Source organism: Thamnophis sirtalis, unplaced genomic scaffold, assembly GCF_051295495.1.
Source record: "Thamnophis sirtalis isolate CommonGarterSnake01/CBP01778 unplaced genomic scaffold, rThaSir2_p1.2 scaffold_3, whole genome shotgun sequence".
NCBI classification, from domain to species: domain Eukaryota; kingdom Metazoa; phylum Chordata; class Lepidosauria; order Squamata; family Natricidae; genus Thamnophis; species Thamnophis sirtalis.
In genome coordinates this window covers 105,671,540-105,689,144 of record NW_028261383.1, presented here as the reverse complement: position 1 = coordinate 105,689,144, position 17,605 = coordinate 105,671,540, and the positions used below count along the sequence as shown (strand labels likewise).

Sequence of the window (17,605 nt, the reverse complement as noted above, 5' to 3'; positions counted from 1 at the left end):
CTATCATTTAGAGCAAAGCAACCTCTTTGCTTAAAAGATATAAAACTAATAGCAACTTCTGTCAAACATGCTAAAGTAATTGTTTTGCAAAAAGCATCCTCCAATACCTCAGAAAAGGAACTCAGCTCAATAAATTTAATTTAAATCCCTGTGTAATGCTTCTGTAAAGCCCAGAGAGTTTTCAAAAGATTGAAAGCAAAAGAATGCTCTGCCAATTGCATTTATGAGATGCATGTGCCACGCCAGAGTGTATGTTAGTGTTTTAAACAATGTTTTTTCTACTTTTTCTGTGTAATATTATTTTCTTCAGTCAAATTATGGTGATTTTTGTGTTTCATTACTGTACATGTCATCTGAAATAGTCTAAAATTGATAAGCTGTTTTCTCTGAGTGACAATAGCACTTAATCAAAATTTAGAAAAAATAAATATATTAGCATACATTTTGGTACAGTTACAGGTGAGATTAAGATCTGGTACAAAAACCCATAGAATAATAAAGTTGGAAGGGACCTCAGAGCTCTGCACAGGAGACTTTATAGCTGTCAGATGGTTGTCCAGTGTATAATACAGTTTGTTGTAAGTTGTGAGTCAACCACTGTTATGACGTTAGTGGATTAAGGAAACCATTGTGACTGTCAACTTCAATATCCAACACATTTAGAGCTGACTTACACATTCTATTTGCTTTTGGCTTACCTGACTTCCTCCCCATCTTTAACCGTCAATTATTGTTATTATTTATTGTTTTATCATGTTAATGTTTTAATATTTGTAAGCCATCCAGAGTTGCCTTTAGATGAGTCACCTCTAGGCAGAACTCAAATCAAATAGATACAATACACACACACACACACACACACACACACACAACACATATATATATGAGAGAGAGAGAGAGAGAGAGAGAGAGAGAGAGAGAGAGAGAGAGAGAGAGAGAGAGAGAGAGAGAGAGAGAGAGAGAGAGAGAGAGAGAGAGAGAGAGATGATAGATTTATTAGATAGATAGATAGAAAAATTAAATAAAAGTTGGTTGATTTAATAAAGTGTAAATTGACACTTTTGTAGCTTTTAAAATGTGTTTGGGGCTTCACGGTAAGTGCCAGAAACAGGAGAGCATAATTTTCATTTTCTGGTTTATTTCTAGTTCAGTATTTACTTTGAATAATTATATGAGTAAAATATATTCATTAGTTTATATACAGTTTAGGTGCATTTTTTATCTAAAATTGAACAATATACTGCTGTTCATTGGAATAAAAATGATCCTAAATATTATGAGTAAAAAGTTATGAAATTTTCCACAATTAAAATGCCCTCATACTATGAATGTCTTATCTTCAGGTATTGCCCAAAATAGAATTTCTTAACCATTATATCACATTTTGGTTGTTCCTGATGGAACAGGAATATAGTTATCAACATTCATATTGCATATATTATTTGAATCCTGAATGAAATTTAACTGGGGACTCAAGCACTTCAAAACCAGGCAGGCAATATTTGTATTTTAAGATTGTCATAATTACAAACAATTATTATAATAGTAATTGAAGTATTAAAAGCATCATGCCACTGTGTTATGTTGTTTTGCCTTGGATAAATTTATATTTCTTAGCACTAGCCAAAAGATCTGTTTCATTTGCATAATTCTGTCTTGCATTAGCATCTTGCCATCACTGCACAAATCTATAGGGACAGCTGGCGCATCAAGGGGGGGGGGGGAGTGGCAGTAATGATGTGACTAGACAGCCTCCTTTGAGCCAGGTAGAACTTTGAGTCTCCTGCTGTTGTTTGTCTGATTAAATTCAAAGCTCTCCAGCCTCTGGCTCCTGCCATCTCTCCAGAAAAACAAAACAAGGCACCATTGTTTTAAGGTCTGAAAGCCTGAATCATATGAATTGAGTCATATGACTGTATATGTGTAAGTGTTGGTGCTAGTTTATCAGAGAGATTCTAGGCAAAAAACCAAACCAAAACACACTAACAACTTCAGATTGTAATCACTGCCAGTCCTGGAACTGCAAGTTGAGCATTCCTGCCAAATCATGTTATCCCCTTCCCTTGTTTATTGTAAGCCGCCCGGAGTCCTTCGGGAGTGGGCGGCATACAAGACCAATAAACTACTACAACTACTACATTGACATCAATGCATTTGCATTTTTTTAAAAAAATTATGAGATGTCCCTCACAATGTTTAATAGCACTATTCATATAATATGTATTTTTTTAAAAAGCCCTAAAATAAATATACATAAATGATTCAGACAATAATATATTTAAAAGAAGCAATACCGAGAATGCAGATATGCATAGTTTTAAGGCCACAAAAGACCCCAGAGAATTTTGAGGATGGTTCACAAAACGCAACCAAAAGTTGTCACCATATTTAATGTTTAATATGACAGAGGAGAGAATGTGATGACATAAATGGGAATCAGATTACATTATAGGAGGTAACAACAACCATTGTAGCTGAGTTTGGCTAATCTTAAACCATCTGAAGAGAATTAAAATCCCAGTGCTTTAGTAGAAGTAATGGAGTCCCTGCAGATTTTACTCCATTAGTCATAACCGACCATAGGGTGTGATACTCATCTCTATTTCAAGGCCATTGAGCCATGCTTATCCAAAGATGTTTCCACAGTAATGTGGCTATCATGATGATATGGAGTGCCATTATCTTCCCACCAAAGTGGTACCTACTTATACTCACATTTGCATGCTTTCAAACTACTAGGTTGCCAAGAGCTGTAAACTACACTGAAAATAATTACACTCAATTACCATTTTATGTTATTAGAAAAGGAGTCATTCAATCAGATAGTCTTGTTTGGTGATGATAATTTTGTAATTGCTATCAAATTTGTAGAAATCTTTTTCCAAATGAAAGCATGTATCTTTACTTTACAGGAACACCATTGTTTTTTTTTTAAAAGACCCATGATGTATTTGCCCATTATCAGTGTTTTTTCAGTATTTTCTAGCTGATTTGTATATGCAATTTATGAGAAAATATATAGATCTTAATATTAAAATAAATAGATGGGGAAAGGAGTTTATCTTGTGATATAAATAAGCAAAGAATTATTTGACTAAGTAACAAGCAATTCTGGTTTCAATAGAAACTAGGTCCATTGACTTAATGAGGTTTTAATTATATTTATATATTTGCACTACAAGAATAATCCTATGCACACATATTTAGGATTAAGACTATAATTCTGTTTGAAGAAAGATCCAATTATACCAATGTATGCATAATTTTATATAAACTACCCATAAGTAAACATAGAGAAAAAGGCTTTTCACTTATTTTATTCTAATAGTTTTATTCTGGAAAAGAATCAATCTAGATATTACTACTGTGGTTAATGTAATAAACGAAAAGCAACAGGTCACAGAGGTTAAACAGATTTTTTGTGTTGTATATTGACTGCCTAAATGTCAACTATCGATGCCAAAGTTCACAGAAGCAGTCCTTGTAAAATCTTAAGATTCATTATATTCAGGCTGCCCACTCAAATCCTTTCAACTGTTTTCTTTCACTAGGATAAAAGTGAATTGATGATAGATGAATTTTATTGGGGCTGTTGCCATGATTTTTGTGGGGAAATGTGAAGTGACTACAGATCTCTTTTCCCAGAAAGATTTTAACTTATTAAAATGGTTATCCATGTATATTATGAAATGTTCCTGAATGTTTTTGGGTGCTTTTCCAAGTAATATGATTTCTAGATCTGATTTTGCTAAGGGATAAGAAAATGGGTAGGCTATTATTCCTGAACACCAAAGGTGGGTTTCTGCCCATTTGCCCCAGATCAGGCGAACTGGTAGAGGTAGTGATTGGAGGCTCCGCCCACCCACCTGGATTTTAATTTTAATTTGGAGATTATGCCTTTCTGGGGTACTATTTCTCTCTAAAACAAACAAAAAATGATTATTTATTCCTTCATTCATTCTTAAGAAAGGAAGCCACTGGAATCATTTTGATTACCATTTGAGACTTGAGACCAGTGTGGGATTCAACCTGTTCACACCACTTTGGGAGAACTGGTTGTTAACTTTCTGAGCAGTTTGTGAACTGGTTGTTGTAAGAAATGATTAGGGCATAGAACAGGTTGTTAAATTATTTGAATCCCATCATTGCTTGAGACCTAGTTCTAGGCTGGGGATTAAGCCAATTGCTTGATGCAGTTTTTAGGGTTTATCACTTTTTAAAAAAAACTTTTAGACCTCCATTCACAAGAGTACTTGGCTAGAAAACAAAATGGCCAAAATACTGCAGCAAATTAAAGCATATAAAAATTGCAAGTATACAATCTTTTGTTAGAATGAAATAAAATAATTATTTTGTCAACCGTACAAAAATTAGAATAAAATAGAGGAGGAGCCAATGTCGCGATGGAATGGACGTGCAGTCTTGATGCTCCAAGACTGCCGCCAATACTTTTGCCGCTGGGTGGTCCAATCAGACCTAAACTGTCCTGAAGAGATGGTGAACAGGAAGACTATATCTTGCTGATATCAGGGATGATCCAAGAGAAGGTTTACAAGCTGGCGACAAAAGGCAGCCTAGGCTGATGAAGTTGGGATGGCTCCGGAACGGAAGGAAAGTGGAAAGAGAAAGTTTGTCAATTTGGTGAGGAATTCTTTCTGTTTTGAAAAAGACTGCCCCCAAAAGTTCTCTTTTAAGCTAAATTATGTCCTTAAACAGAAGAAGAAAGCGGCTAAATTAACTGGCACTGGATTGTTTTGAATGGTATATTTTTTTTTCTTTTTCTTTTTGGTAATTATACTTGCGGATTGAAGTGCTCACAACTTTTTTTCTCTCCTCTTTTTAAAGTGAATGGACCGGTTTTTCTTCTTCTATTTTTTGTTGCTTTACTTTTTAATTTAAGGATTAAAATCTCCTTCTCTATTTCAACAAAAGTTTCTACTATTTGCTATTAAATTCCATTTAAGAACTTTGTTTCCCTTAAGCCTGAGACAACATTAGAGAGTGAAAGGAAGCAATACTGCCACTCAGAGGCTAGAGTTTCTGAAACTACGCATTTTTTCCTGTTTTTCCTTTGAGCTTACTGCTTCTGTACTTCAAAGTTCCATAATTAAAAGTGATAAGAGCCAAGGGCATGAAGTGTTTACACAGGTGTCCTTTGAGAGCTTTATCGGCACTGGGAGAGGGGGGAAAATGGAACCCCTTTTTTGTGAAGATTACAAATGATGTTGCATTTAAGTTAAATATTAAAAAAAAGTCTGGAAAGCTAGAGTGGCAGCAATTTACAATTTAGAAATATGGATCAATTTTCAGAAGAGGAAACTTTAATTTTGCAAAATATTTGGGATGGAATTCAAAATTTACTGGAGGTAACTGCGATAATTGAGAAGAATTTTTACTAAAAAAACAATGGAGATGGAGCACCAAAAATTGAAGAGAAAAATGAATACAAAGATAAGAAAACTGATGATTTGATTTGTGGAGTGAATGTGGTTGAAAGCAAAAAAATGGGAGTATGGAAAAAGGAATTTGATGAACTGGAGCTCTACCCCAAATTTCAAGGCACAGAAGAAGAAAAAGGGGGAAAGTGATGGTTTTCAGGAGAGAAACCTTACCAGAAGCACGATCGACAACCAAAGATAAATTAATTAAAGTAGCAAATGGAGGGCGCCGAGATTACCCAAGAGATGCAACAAGTAACAAGGTGTGGAGAAATGTCCATAAAAACTTTACTAAAGAAATAAACAGAAGATTAATTCCCCAAATGGCAAAAGAAATAAGACTATATGCCTATTGGGAGGACACAGGTTGATATATGAAAGTTGATAATAAAAAAGTAGCTAAGTCTGGTGATTAGTAAGTAGTAATTTAGTAATTTTTAGCTTGCTATGTTAAATAAATAATTGATACTGGCAACAAGGTACATTTTTGTGTTGGCTGGATATGAGGAAGTTGGATATAAATAGTAAATGATTTTGTTAACAAATATTAATGATAACAATAATAATGAAATGATAAGAGATATTGTTAGTGATATACATATGTACTGGTTTAACATAAGGAATTTGGATATAAATTGCAAACAGTGACTTGGAAAAAAGGCTTAGAAATTTTGTTAATTAATCCTTATTTTGAATGTGTTATAAAGGTGTAATGTTACTGGATATATGAAAGTTGATAACAAAAAATTAACTAAGTTTTATAATTAGTAAATAATAATTTAGTAATTTTTAGATTGTTATGTTAAATAAATAATTGATAATGGCAATAAGGTACACATATGTGTCGGCTTGATGAGAAGAAATTGGATATAAACAGTAAAGGATTTTTTGTTAACCAACATTAACTATAATAATAGATAATGGAATGATGATAAAGGATATAGTTAATGATATATATATGTACTACCATAACAAAAGGAACTTGGACACAAATTGTAAACAGTGACTTGAAAAAAAAAGACTTAGAAACTTTGTTAACTAATATTTATTTAGAATATGTTATAAAGGCTTAAGGTTATTGGATGATTTTTGTAATAACTAATTAAATGCCATCAGGTGGTTGTGTTTTTAACTATGGATTATTTTAGGCAAAAGGACTCTAAAAGAACTTTAGTCAAATGAGAATTATGCTATGTTGACAGTAAGATTCATAAAGAATTTTTGATATCTCATATGAATATAAGCAATGACTGTGGAAGAGATGGATGAAAGTTATTTGTAACCAATTGACACACTTTCTACAAGATGTAATGTAAGATGATTCTTTTTTGTGTTGTTTGTTTCATGAAAATAATTTTTTTTGCAAAAAAATAACATTAGAATAAAATTATTTAACAGTGTGAGTTAGACACAAAAAGATTTTAAAAGGCCACTGTGGAGGGGAGCCAATGAACTCAAAGTTTAGGAACTTACCATAAAATTATCAAGAAAATGTTTTAAGAGTAAAGCCAACCATTTGTCAGATAAAGTCATACTTTCATATCTAAAAAAGCTTCCAAAGGAAAGTTGATCAACTAGTCAAAGCAGCTTTAAATGCAAAGTTAGACCATGGTTTGTTTGCACTCATCCACACTATAAAAACCTCTTTTGAATGCTTGCCATAGGCATGTGCACCTATATAAGAGCAACCACAAATTCATATTTTAGTACAACTCAATGGTGTAATCCTCTGAAGTCTGCTACTGGTTCGGTGAGTCTGCAACCGAGCGCGCACTTTGCGCACATGCGTGCCTAAGACGCTCCTGCGCAGCGCTAAAAAAGAACATTTTTAAGCCTTCCGAGTCTGCAATGGTAAGTAGAACAGTGACGGGAGGGAATTCGCTGTGCCATGTGATTTAGATTAGCTAGAAAGAAGGACATATGATGATTCTAGCTCAGTGTTTCTCAACCTTGGCAACTTGAAGATGTCCAGACTTCAACTCCCAGAATTCCCCAGCCAGCGAATGCTGGCTGGGGAATTCTGGGAGTTGAAGTCCGGACATCTTCAAGTTGCCAAGGTTGAGAAACACTGTTCTAGCTAGTATAAATCGTGCATCACAGCTAATCGTCACCCAGCTGATCATTGGAAATATCAGTTCATCTGAACCAGTAGCATCTTTTACTACTAGTTTGGGTGAACCAGTCTGTGATAGCATTTCACCCCTGGTACAACTTCCATCTGGTAAGAATCCCTAAAGGGAGAGGGACAGGGACAGGGAACAGCCCCATTCTCATGACTTCTTTTTATCCTTGATTCACTCTTAACACTGACTGGGATCTTAGAAATATATGTGTTTTAAAATCAAGTTTTGCTGTTCCATGAAGTTGCATCATGGGAAGGCTTCAGAAAACAATGCTATCTAACAGGACCTAGTAGATGTGCCTTCTCTGCTGCTTTGCTTATTATGAACGGATCCTGTTAACCTTTTATAGAATGACAAAAATCTGGTGCATGCATTGGACCAAGACAATAGATAATTCTGTTCTGCTATCGACTATTTGCTATATTCACTCTTCAATATGCATTGATTGTACTTCATTTTTTATTTTTGTACTGTATCCTTTTACTTTGTTTTCTTTTTAAATATTGATGTATGCCACCCAGAATCTGAAATTACATTTCTATTTACAGTTTTTTTTATATTGTATGTAAGCCCTTATCCTGAAACACAAGGTATAAATATTATATTATTTTTTTAAACAAAGGCTATAACTGCTTTCTTGCTACAAGTGAAAACTCTTCTCTAACAAATACTTCTGTGACTAGTTTTTTTTTTAAAATCCATGTAGGGCAAGCAGTAGGATTAATTAATTAATTCTATTTATATCCTGCCTTTCCACTCAGAAGACATTCAAGCTGAGGAGAGAAGTAATTTATGATAAAAAATTCAAAGACCACCAAATGACTGATGGAATGAAATTCATTGTGATGAGCTAGAACTGACACCTAACAATGGGTTGCCCCTAAGACAAATAAAGATTAGAATAAGAATAACTCTCTCTGCTTTAGTTATTTTGAAAATAGATTATGCAAGAAAGAAATGCCTGCGTTGGTAATCTCTAACTTCTTTTTAAAATACAACGACTACTACTCCCTGGTCATGTTTCTTTTAAATTATATCTCACATTTTCTATTGATTAAATCTAGCAGATAGATGTTATACTCTTAAATTGTACTCAGAATAAGATGTCCCTAAATAGTACATCAAAAAATGAACCAAGAGGGAAACTGTTGGCATACAGCAATTTAGCTTTGGCATTCAGAACCTGACATGATTACTAAGAAAGCAAAAATCATGAGAACGATTCAGAAAAAGTCAATCTTTTGGCAATCTTGATTTTAAAGCGGGGCAGTGAAAATTGTGGACAGGCTTTTAAGAATCTGTTAACACAGGCAGTTCTCAACTTACAACAGTTCATTTAGTGACCGTTCAAATGAAGTCAATGGAGAAATTAGATTCACATAATAACCATGTTACTCGCTTAACAACTGCAGTAATTCACTTAATAACTGAGACAAGAAAGGTTGTAAAATGGAGCAAAACTCACTTAACAAGTGTCTAATTTAGCAACATCAATTGTCATAAGTTGAGGACTACCGATATATCCTAAGAATAAAATAATAATTCTAAAATTACTGTCTTTTTCTTCTACCTGTTTCAAAAACTAAAATTCATCAGATACATATATCTGACAACCTTGGCTACTCTTTACTCCCCTTGTAGAATTCACCCTAGCAAACTATAAAATGTTAAGGGGGTGAGAGGGAAGGGAGAGGGCGGGAGATAAGGAGAGATAATATGATTATGGAATAAATGTCACAATATAGAATAAAAATAGTTTTCTTCTTCTGTTTGTAAATCAAACATATAGCAGTTAAGATTCTGGACTAGATCAGAGAAAACCTTGACTCAGTCCAGTCAGTGTCAGGCTCTGGGAGAACTTGATTGAAAAACAAGACCCCTCATCATATCATGGATTGATTGATTAACTTTATTATAAGAACTAGGTAAGCATAGTGCAAAAACAATTGTTTGCTGCAACTAAATGAGACAAATACCACGAAGAACAAGAAGTTTTTGTTTAAAGCAATATTGATGTCTAATTGACAACATATTCTTACAGATACATTATTGAGGAATAGGATTCTCCATATTCACTGAAAAACATATTAAATGATACCCTTCAATGAATTGTGCAATAGGCTTCTAGTTATTTTGGGGGGAAAATGCATGTGACTAATTTCCAAAGGATAATTCTGAGTAGACATGTATAGAATTCTGTTAAAGGTGTCAATTTATTTTGGTTTAATAATAACAAGGATGGATGCTTAAGGGATTAATGGGTATGCATAATTGTGATGATCAATGTTGCATAAATCTATAATAAATTGGGAATTAATCCATTAACTTCCTGTTTTCAGTTTTCTTAACTCCCAAATACTGGTTCCCTTAGTTACTTAATAACCTTGGCTCAGATTTTAATAGTGTTGGGTGAGAAATACTCAGAGCTAATTTGTATAGGACTTTTTAAAGAATAAAAACTTATTATACAGCATAAATAGCAAACCAAAAAAGTTTTATTAAGTGTAATTTCAGAATTGCATGCTAAATTGAAGTTTGTTTGCTCAAGCTCTCTTAACCTTATAGCTCTTGAAACTTTAAAGGTCCTTCAAAATATGATGGTTGGTAAGAGGTAAGCTGTGGGTGGCTGATGCTGGCATCTTTCCTACCCAGGGAACTCTGCGATGGGTCTGTTTATGGGCTGTTTTGCACCAGTTAAAGTTTGTATAGAAAAAGTCCACACAACTTACCTGGCATGCCTAATTGTGGGCGGCTGCAATAAGAGGTCACTGCAGTGAACTGGGATCTGGTAATTTTAGGAGACTCAACTGTGATTATCTAAAGTACTACCAAGGGAGCAATAGAGAAAGGGTTTAATCAGAATACTGATATTGGTTATAATGTTGTTCTGAGAAGTAAGGAGGCCTCCATGCAGTGAAACAGAAAGTGTAGAGGCTTTTACATGAACACGTTCCACAGTGCTATGCAGTTAAAGGCATTAGGATTTACCAAGTGGAGTTTCTGCATGGAGTTTGATATGGTAACTGGATATATGCAAAATAGATAAAAGGCAGGATTAAAATAATGACATAGAAGTATGCCCTTCATCCATGTCTGCAATGTTGACAGGTTCTACTTGCCAAAGGAAAGTAGGTAGATGTGGAATGTTGCAAACATACTACACCATTGAAGAAATAAAAATGGACATTGAAATAATATCTGGACAGTGAAAAAGATGCACCGAAGCTTCTGTACCAGGAAAGCTTACTGAGTAATGGAGAGACCAAACTGGTGTACACAAAAGACCAAATAAAGAATAGAAAACAGACATGGCAAGACAAATTATTACATGGCCAATGCATAAAAATAGCAGGTAAAGAAGATAACAATATGACCTGGCAACGGTTATGAAAAAGAACATTGAAGAAAAAGACAGAAGGACTAATACTGGCTGCGCAAGAAAAGTCTTAAGAAAAAATGTGTACAAATCCATTATTGAGAAGACAGCAACAGACAACAAATACAAAGAAGCTGAAGAAACAGTGGACTACCTAGTTAGCTGCTGCAAACAATGACATGACATACTGTACAAAGAATGGCATGACAAAGTAGCAACAATGGTGCATTGGAAAATCTGCAAGAAATACTATTTGCCTGCAAGCAAGAATCAGTAGGACTACAAAATAGACAAAGTAGTAGAATACAAAGAATGTTCTGGGACTTTAGAATTCAAACAGATAAGACCTGCCACCTGCTAGTGTTCTTATCAACACTCTTGATAAGAAAGTAAAAAAAGTCTGGATAGTGGATGTGGCAGTATTTGGAAAAATTAAAGAAAAATAAAAGACCTGTAAATAGAAATAGAACAATTGTAGCAAAATAAAGCTAAGATACCCCCAATGGTAATAGGCACCTTGGGTGTAACTCCAAAACATCTGGAGCACCAACTGAAAGCACTGGCTTTGACAAAAATCACCATCAATCTATTGCAAAATGCAGATTGTGGATAAAAATGCCAAATTGAGTTTAAATATCTGGTTGTATGTGCAAAGAACCACAACCACAACGATAACGTTACATCACATAACACATATATTACATCACATTACATTATGATGTCTTAGGTTCTTGGGAAGAACTCAAAGTATATGAAGGCCTACACCAGCTGAAGAATTGGCAGTTGTGAACAGATAATAATAACAATAACAATACAAGAGGATACTAGAATAGAAGACAAATAATTGGAGAAGATCACAAAGTTCCCAAAGAACTTTGGGAAGTATTTGGTGCATATCTGTATATAGTCATGCTGGCCACATGATCACAAAAATGTCTTTGGACAACTTTGGCTCCCTCAGCTCAGGAACTGAAGGAGGTGAGCACTGTGTCCTAGAGTCGGACATAACTGGACAGAGAAGACCTTTACCTTTTCCTTAATCAGGATAAATGTCTTGCTCAATTGTAAGTGCTGGAGATTAGAGACATGTTTAGTGGTATTCCTCTTTCTTTAATGAATGGTTCCAAAAGGGAGAAAAGGGTACCCTTGGTAATAGTTTCCACATGGTTATCCCAAGATTAAAGATTCTGACCTGTACTTTTTCAGTGCTGATAAAATGCTCCTGGATCATCCATCAGTTCAAGATATGATATCATAAAGGTTACAGTGATACTCAGCTTTATATCACCAGTAGTGCTGCTCTGGAAAGTGCTGCTAATGTCCAAGTGCCTAAAGTCTGTAGGATTCTGTAGAGAAACATGACTAAGTTGCTTTTTATGAATCAAGGCCCCTATATAGGCTTCACTGTTGTTTCTAACAGGGAGACACTATTCCCAAGAAAGTAAGTCTGGTGCATGGTGGTCTTCCTGGACTCATGACTATTGTTGAATTAACTGGTAGAAATTGTGAATAGGAAGGCCTTTGACACAACAGCTGACATATCAATTGTGATGACAGTAATCCAGCATGGGTTGAAAAACAGCAATGAAGCTCTCTTTGAAGACTACTTAGATGGTTCGGTTTGTGCCAAATGAAATGATCCATATATTAGCAGATGTGCATGACTCACATTAGCTCCCAATTGGCTTCCAGGTCTAAGTCAAAGGCCTAATGTTGACCTGTAAAGCTCTAGACAGCTAGGTGTCTAGATATATTTGGGAACACTTACTCAACTGGAATTCATCTTTCTGACTGGATCATCTAGGAGATGCTTTGTTCCTTAGTTCTATGTGGTGGAGGGGGCTGAGATTCTGCCCTTTCTTTGGTTGTCTGAAATAGCGTATGTTGGAGATTGAACTCCTATCATTGTTAATTTCTTTCTGGAAGTCACTGAAAACCAAGTTAGTCCAAAAAAACACTTAAAAAAAATGAGTGCCATAATCTGGGTCTATTTTTAGTTTTATTTCTTTATTAGCTAATACAACAGTACTATTCAAGTCATTTCATGTACTATTCACTCCTCATATTTCTCCACTGAAACAATCCACTGAAACAATGTTCTCCACTGAAACAATGAAGTGGCTTGAACTGAGAGTGTCTGTGGGTGTGCCATACCTAAAGGAGGATTTGAACTCATAGTCTTTTGGTTTGTAATCCAGCACCTTAACTATATTATTTTTATTTTATATCATTGGTCAAATTTGCATAGTCACACATCTCACAAACATGATTCTGGGCAGCATGCAATAAAACAGCCATCGAAAAACAAATTTAAAATAACAATTTAAAACAATCGTATTATTACCATTGCATTATTTCTTCCTTTTGCTTTTAATCCTCTTTTCTTATTTTTTAATCATTATTTATTGCTAGTACATAGTATTATTACACCTCTTTCTATGGACAATTTAATGTCTATGTTTTTAAATATTTATGTTACTACTGTAAATTATCAATATTCTGGATAAGTTCATTAACATGTGAACTTCATTCACTAATGTAACACATGCTTTTCTCCCTTCTATGCTCACAATTGTTATAGAAAGTTGCTTGAAAATTTTCATAAGCAATTTCTATATGCGCAGAGACATTCTCTGCACATAGAGAAGGTCTGATCTTGCACAATACCCTTAAACAGGTCAACTGAAGAAAGCTGATTTTACACAACCTGCTAAATTTAGTTACATTAACTTTAAGTAAGCAATTAGCAGTTATTTTTCTTTGTTTACCATGCTGGATGAAGTTTGATTACTTATGATTCAGTGTATCTTGTAAATCCCAACAAGGGTTAATTCAGCCTATTACTTGGATGCAGGTATGAAGCTGAAGAAAGATAGCTATTGAATATCTGAGATTGGCTCTATTCTATATTCACAGTTGTCTGAAGTTGGATTTCCATTTTGAGAGCTACCATTGTAAATCTAGTCCCCTACTGGGAAAGTAGAACACCTTTTGCTCCCTTTCTGCTAATAAGGTAGTGAACATTGTGTGTGTAGTGGGAGGAAGCAGAAGACATCCATTGTATTTTGAGTGTCCAATTGTCTAAGAGTATCAAAGGATAAAGTAGTATCAGATGAATGATAATAAATGGCTTCACTATTCACATCCTGTTCTCTTTCTCTCTTTCTATTAGGGTTTTTTCTTTATTTATGTGGCGGTGGCTGTTATTTGAAGTTACTACGGCAACCTGTCACCATCTGGTGTTATAAAGTATGATGAGATTTTGGTTGCTAGGTGCTGAAGTTTGCCATCTCTTTTTGTAAACTGGTATTCTTCTTCTCCCACATATTAGAACCGCATATTAAATTCCAAGGAATTTCAATTTTACTGAACTCTGTATATAATCAAGCCATGCTATTCTTTTATATGGATAACTCCTTACTTCCTATATCTTATATTTTAAAATTCTAAAGGATATTATTTTTTTAGCTAATGCTTTATAATATAGGAATGTAAGGCTACTTGGCACAATATGAATATTTTTTTAAAAGACTAATCAATCATCCCATCATACTTTCTTTGCTGTCAAAGGGTTTTGAATAGTCACTGAAAGAGTATCTCATTTGTTTTTGACATGATGTTTTGACTTTTGTGTGCTGCTGACAGATATAAATTCAGTAATATCTACTTTGTCATCCCACCTGACCTTCGCTCCCTTCCCAAAAAATCTGGCAGTATCCCATATTTCCAAATAGCCAACTTAGGTAGTGGTAATTGTTTATCTTTGTGTTTATTATCGCTTCCAATGGCAAGACGTTATTGTGTATTCCATCATTATATTTATGTATAGTATTGACTGCGTCTATTGATAATAGATTCATATCATCAGAACAGATTCATATCTTCTTTCCTTAGCATTCTATTAAACATTTTCCACACCAGTCTAATGTTTCATATGGTTGTACTTATTTTTACACATGTTTGACCTAGTTTCAATCATGCCTATCTGTACTGTGATACAATCTTTAAGAAGTAAGCCTAGTTGAACTGTTATGTCAAAATTCTGCTTAAACTACTTTATTTCCTTAACTGCTAGATATTTTGGAACTGGCATCAAAGTTCTCGTTCTTATGTTACACATGTACCAGGGTGCATATTACAGTCTGTGAGTGGCTATTTAGGAAAAGTGTCTTCATCCTAGATTTTAGACATCAAATCAAAACTTAAAAAATAATTTCAAAAATAGGGAGTTGCTTTAAGGATTAGCTGGATGCTCACACACACCTTGAATCTACTACTCTTACACACTTTCATCCATTTCTTAGTGTGCTGGTTGACTACAGTTCTATACATTTGATGCTTTGACAACATTCCTGGGGAACTCCAAAACAAAGATACTTTGAAATCAGTCATGTAGCTTGATTGGATGAAAATGAGATGTAGATTACAGAACTAAGTACAAGGCAGCTAATGGCAATATTAAGGGTCAGTTGCTTATAAAGTGAAGTTACTGAATGACACTGGTATGATAAAATATTTCAGCAAGAAAATGTAGCACTAATTTTTATTTTGAACATCCAGTCATCAGTGACTCAAAACCGGATAGCAGAACCATAATTTTAACTCTACTGCCAGCTGAATTGTTTTAATAAAACAAAGCATGTCATCTGTTAGTTCACACTGTTCCCATTTGCAGTTAGTAAATCTGCACACACATGTAAGAACAACAGTGCATTTACAATGCTGCAGTACACAGATAGCCAGATTTTTTAGAATTGGCTTTTCTCACAGAGATTTACATTATAAAAATAGTTTTGATTTTGCTGAACAGTATCTTTCCAAAGATGCTGCTTAAGCCACAAGGGATTAGTGGAAATCATTTTGGGAAGGATAAGCAGGAACATTTTGAAAAGCTTTCAAACACGATCAAACAGCTCAAAAATCAAATAAAAAGAGCAATCTTAAATATATCGGATTCTGCTGTTTATACTTATGAGAGTTCCTTTTTTGTTTAAAGAGGCAATAAAATCAGTACGTTTGAATAGCAAAGCTGATCTTCAAACAATTACAATTTTTAACTCTGGTTTGGCGAGCAGTTGACATTCTAACATCTCCATACGATCCAGAAATGCCTGCCCCTTAAAAGTAAAATATAATGTTTGCCCCTTAAAAGTAAAACATAAGCTTTTCTTAAAGAGAAGAGCATTAGTAACAAAAGCTACAAAAATCCTTACCTGAAAGATATGAGATTACCTGCTGCAAATCTCTCCTTTTAGACCTCCACAGATAACCAAAGCTTTGAGTAGTGAAAAGGTAACTCCAAAAGCTGAAATAAGTTATCATTTATGTAGTAATTTGCACAGTTTATATGCCAGAACTATACTGGTCTGCTCACGTAGGAATAAATAAAAAAAGCAGCACCAACTGAATAGAAGCTACCATATGAAAGTAAAAAAGACCTCTAGTGGCTACAACCTGAAGTTAAAGAAGCTTCATTTCTAGCTTTAAATACTGTAGTAGACAAAATGGTTGTATATATTAAAGTACAATTTTCACTCATGAGTGACCTTGTATTTGTTATTAAATAATTAAAAACAATCAAAAATGTACATTTAAGGAAGGAGGGGTCAGATTTCTCAAGTTAGTTTAACATACAAATTTTCAATTAGAATGAGTAATCATTCTAAATATGAAGCTAGTCTGATGGATAGATATCTCTAATTTCAATTTTCTTGTGCACAGTAGACATGCATATGTGGTTTTGACTTTTTTAGAATTTTGGAAAAGCTTTTTTTTTTAAAAAAAAATTATGTCAGAAAGGAACTTGGCTTAGTATTAAATGCCAGCCAGTTTCTGCCTAGGAAAATTTAATATACTACCATTCATTAGATCTCAATGCTTTAAGGACAGGTATAATTCCATAAATTAGAAAAGTAAGAATATATTTGTCAGCTTGTGAGTTAATTTTTCTTAGAGCTACAGTTGAAAGAACTTCAAACATCTCAAGCAGACAGATGACACTTAAATGCATGTAATTGATAGCTGGCTATATTACAAATGCTAGTCATGTTTTGGGGTAGAATTATTAAGGTAGCTGTAAAAAATGTACTTGTGAGAAATGTATGAATCTTCTCAGGGAAGATTCCCCCCCCTTTTGTTCTAATTCTGAATCCACTTTTTGAAAGGGTGACATTTTTATCATCAATACAGCCTGACTAATTTTAAGATGGTTTTTATCTCTTCTCTTTCTCCAACCCTTTTTACACAGCTTTGTTTGCCCAGTGAAATCAACATTAGGATTCCACAAATAGAATTGCTCTCCTTTTAATGAAATGTAGACTTAACATTTTTATGGTTATTTGAACATTCTTTAACAACACAAGATTTTTTGAACAATTCTAGAAAATTTTGTGTCTTTTTAATTTTTTTAAAAATAATAATATTACATTCCTCTGTACAAATTGTGAGACTGTATCTGTGTAGCAAAATATTGCCCATTATTATGTCCAAGACTACTTACGGTATTTTGAGAAATGCAATGTTTTGAAAATTGCAGTTCACACCATATATGCAGAAATATATTTTTCTTCCATCAGGTATTTGGCTTGTGTATTTATTTTATTTTATTTTACTTTATTATTTAAATTTATTGACCAGCCATTTTACCACAGGATAACTCTGGTTGGTTT

General features: G+C 34.1%; 2 protein-coding genes across 2 annotated transcripts in view; one reads left to right on the top strand and one right to left on the bottom strand.

Annotated features, from left to right (window-relative positions):
• INSYN2B (inhibitory synaptic factor family member 2B) overlaps nucleotides 1–16,311 on the bottom strand; it is a 96,028-nt gene extending 79,717 nt beyond the window's left edge. The window contains exon 1 of the mRNA XM_014073889.2: nucleotides 16,151–16,311. The gene's annotated coding sequence lies outside the window, so the exon portion shown is untranslated. The remainder of the gene's footprint in view (nucleotides 1–16,150) is intronic.
• Nucleotides 1–17,605, top strand: part of DOCK2 (dedicator of cytokinesis 2) — a 293,899-nt gene that overhangs the window by 180,097 nt on the left and 96,197 nt on the right. The window lies entirely within an intron of this gene.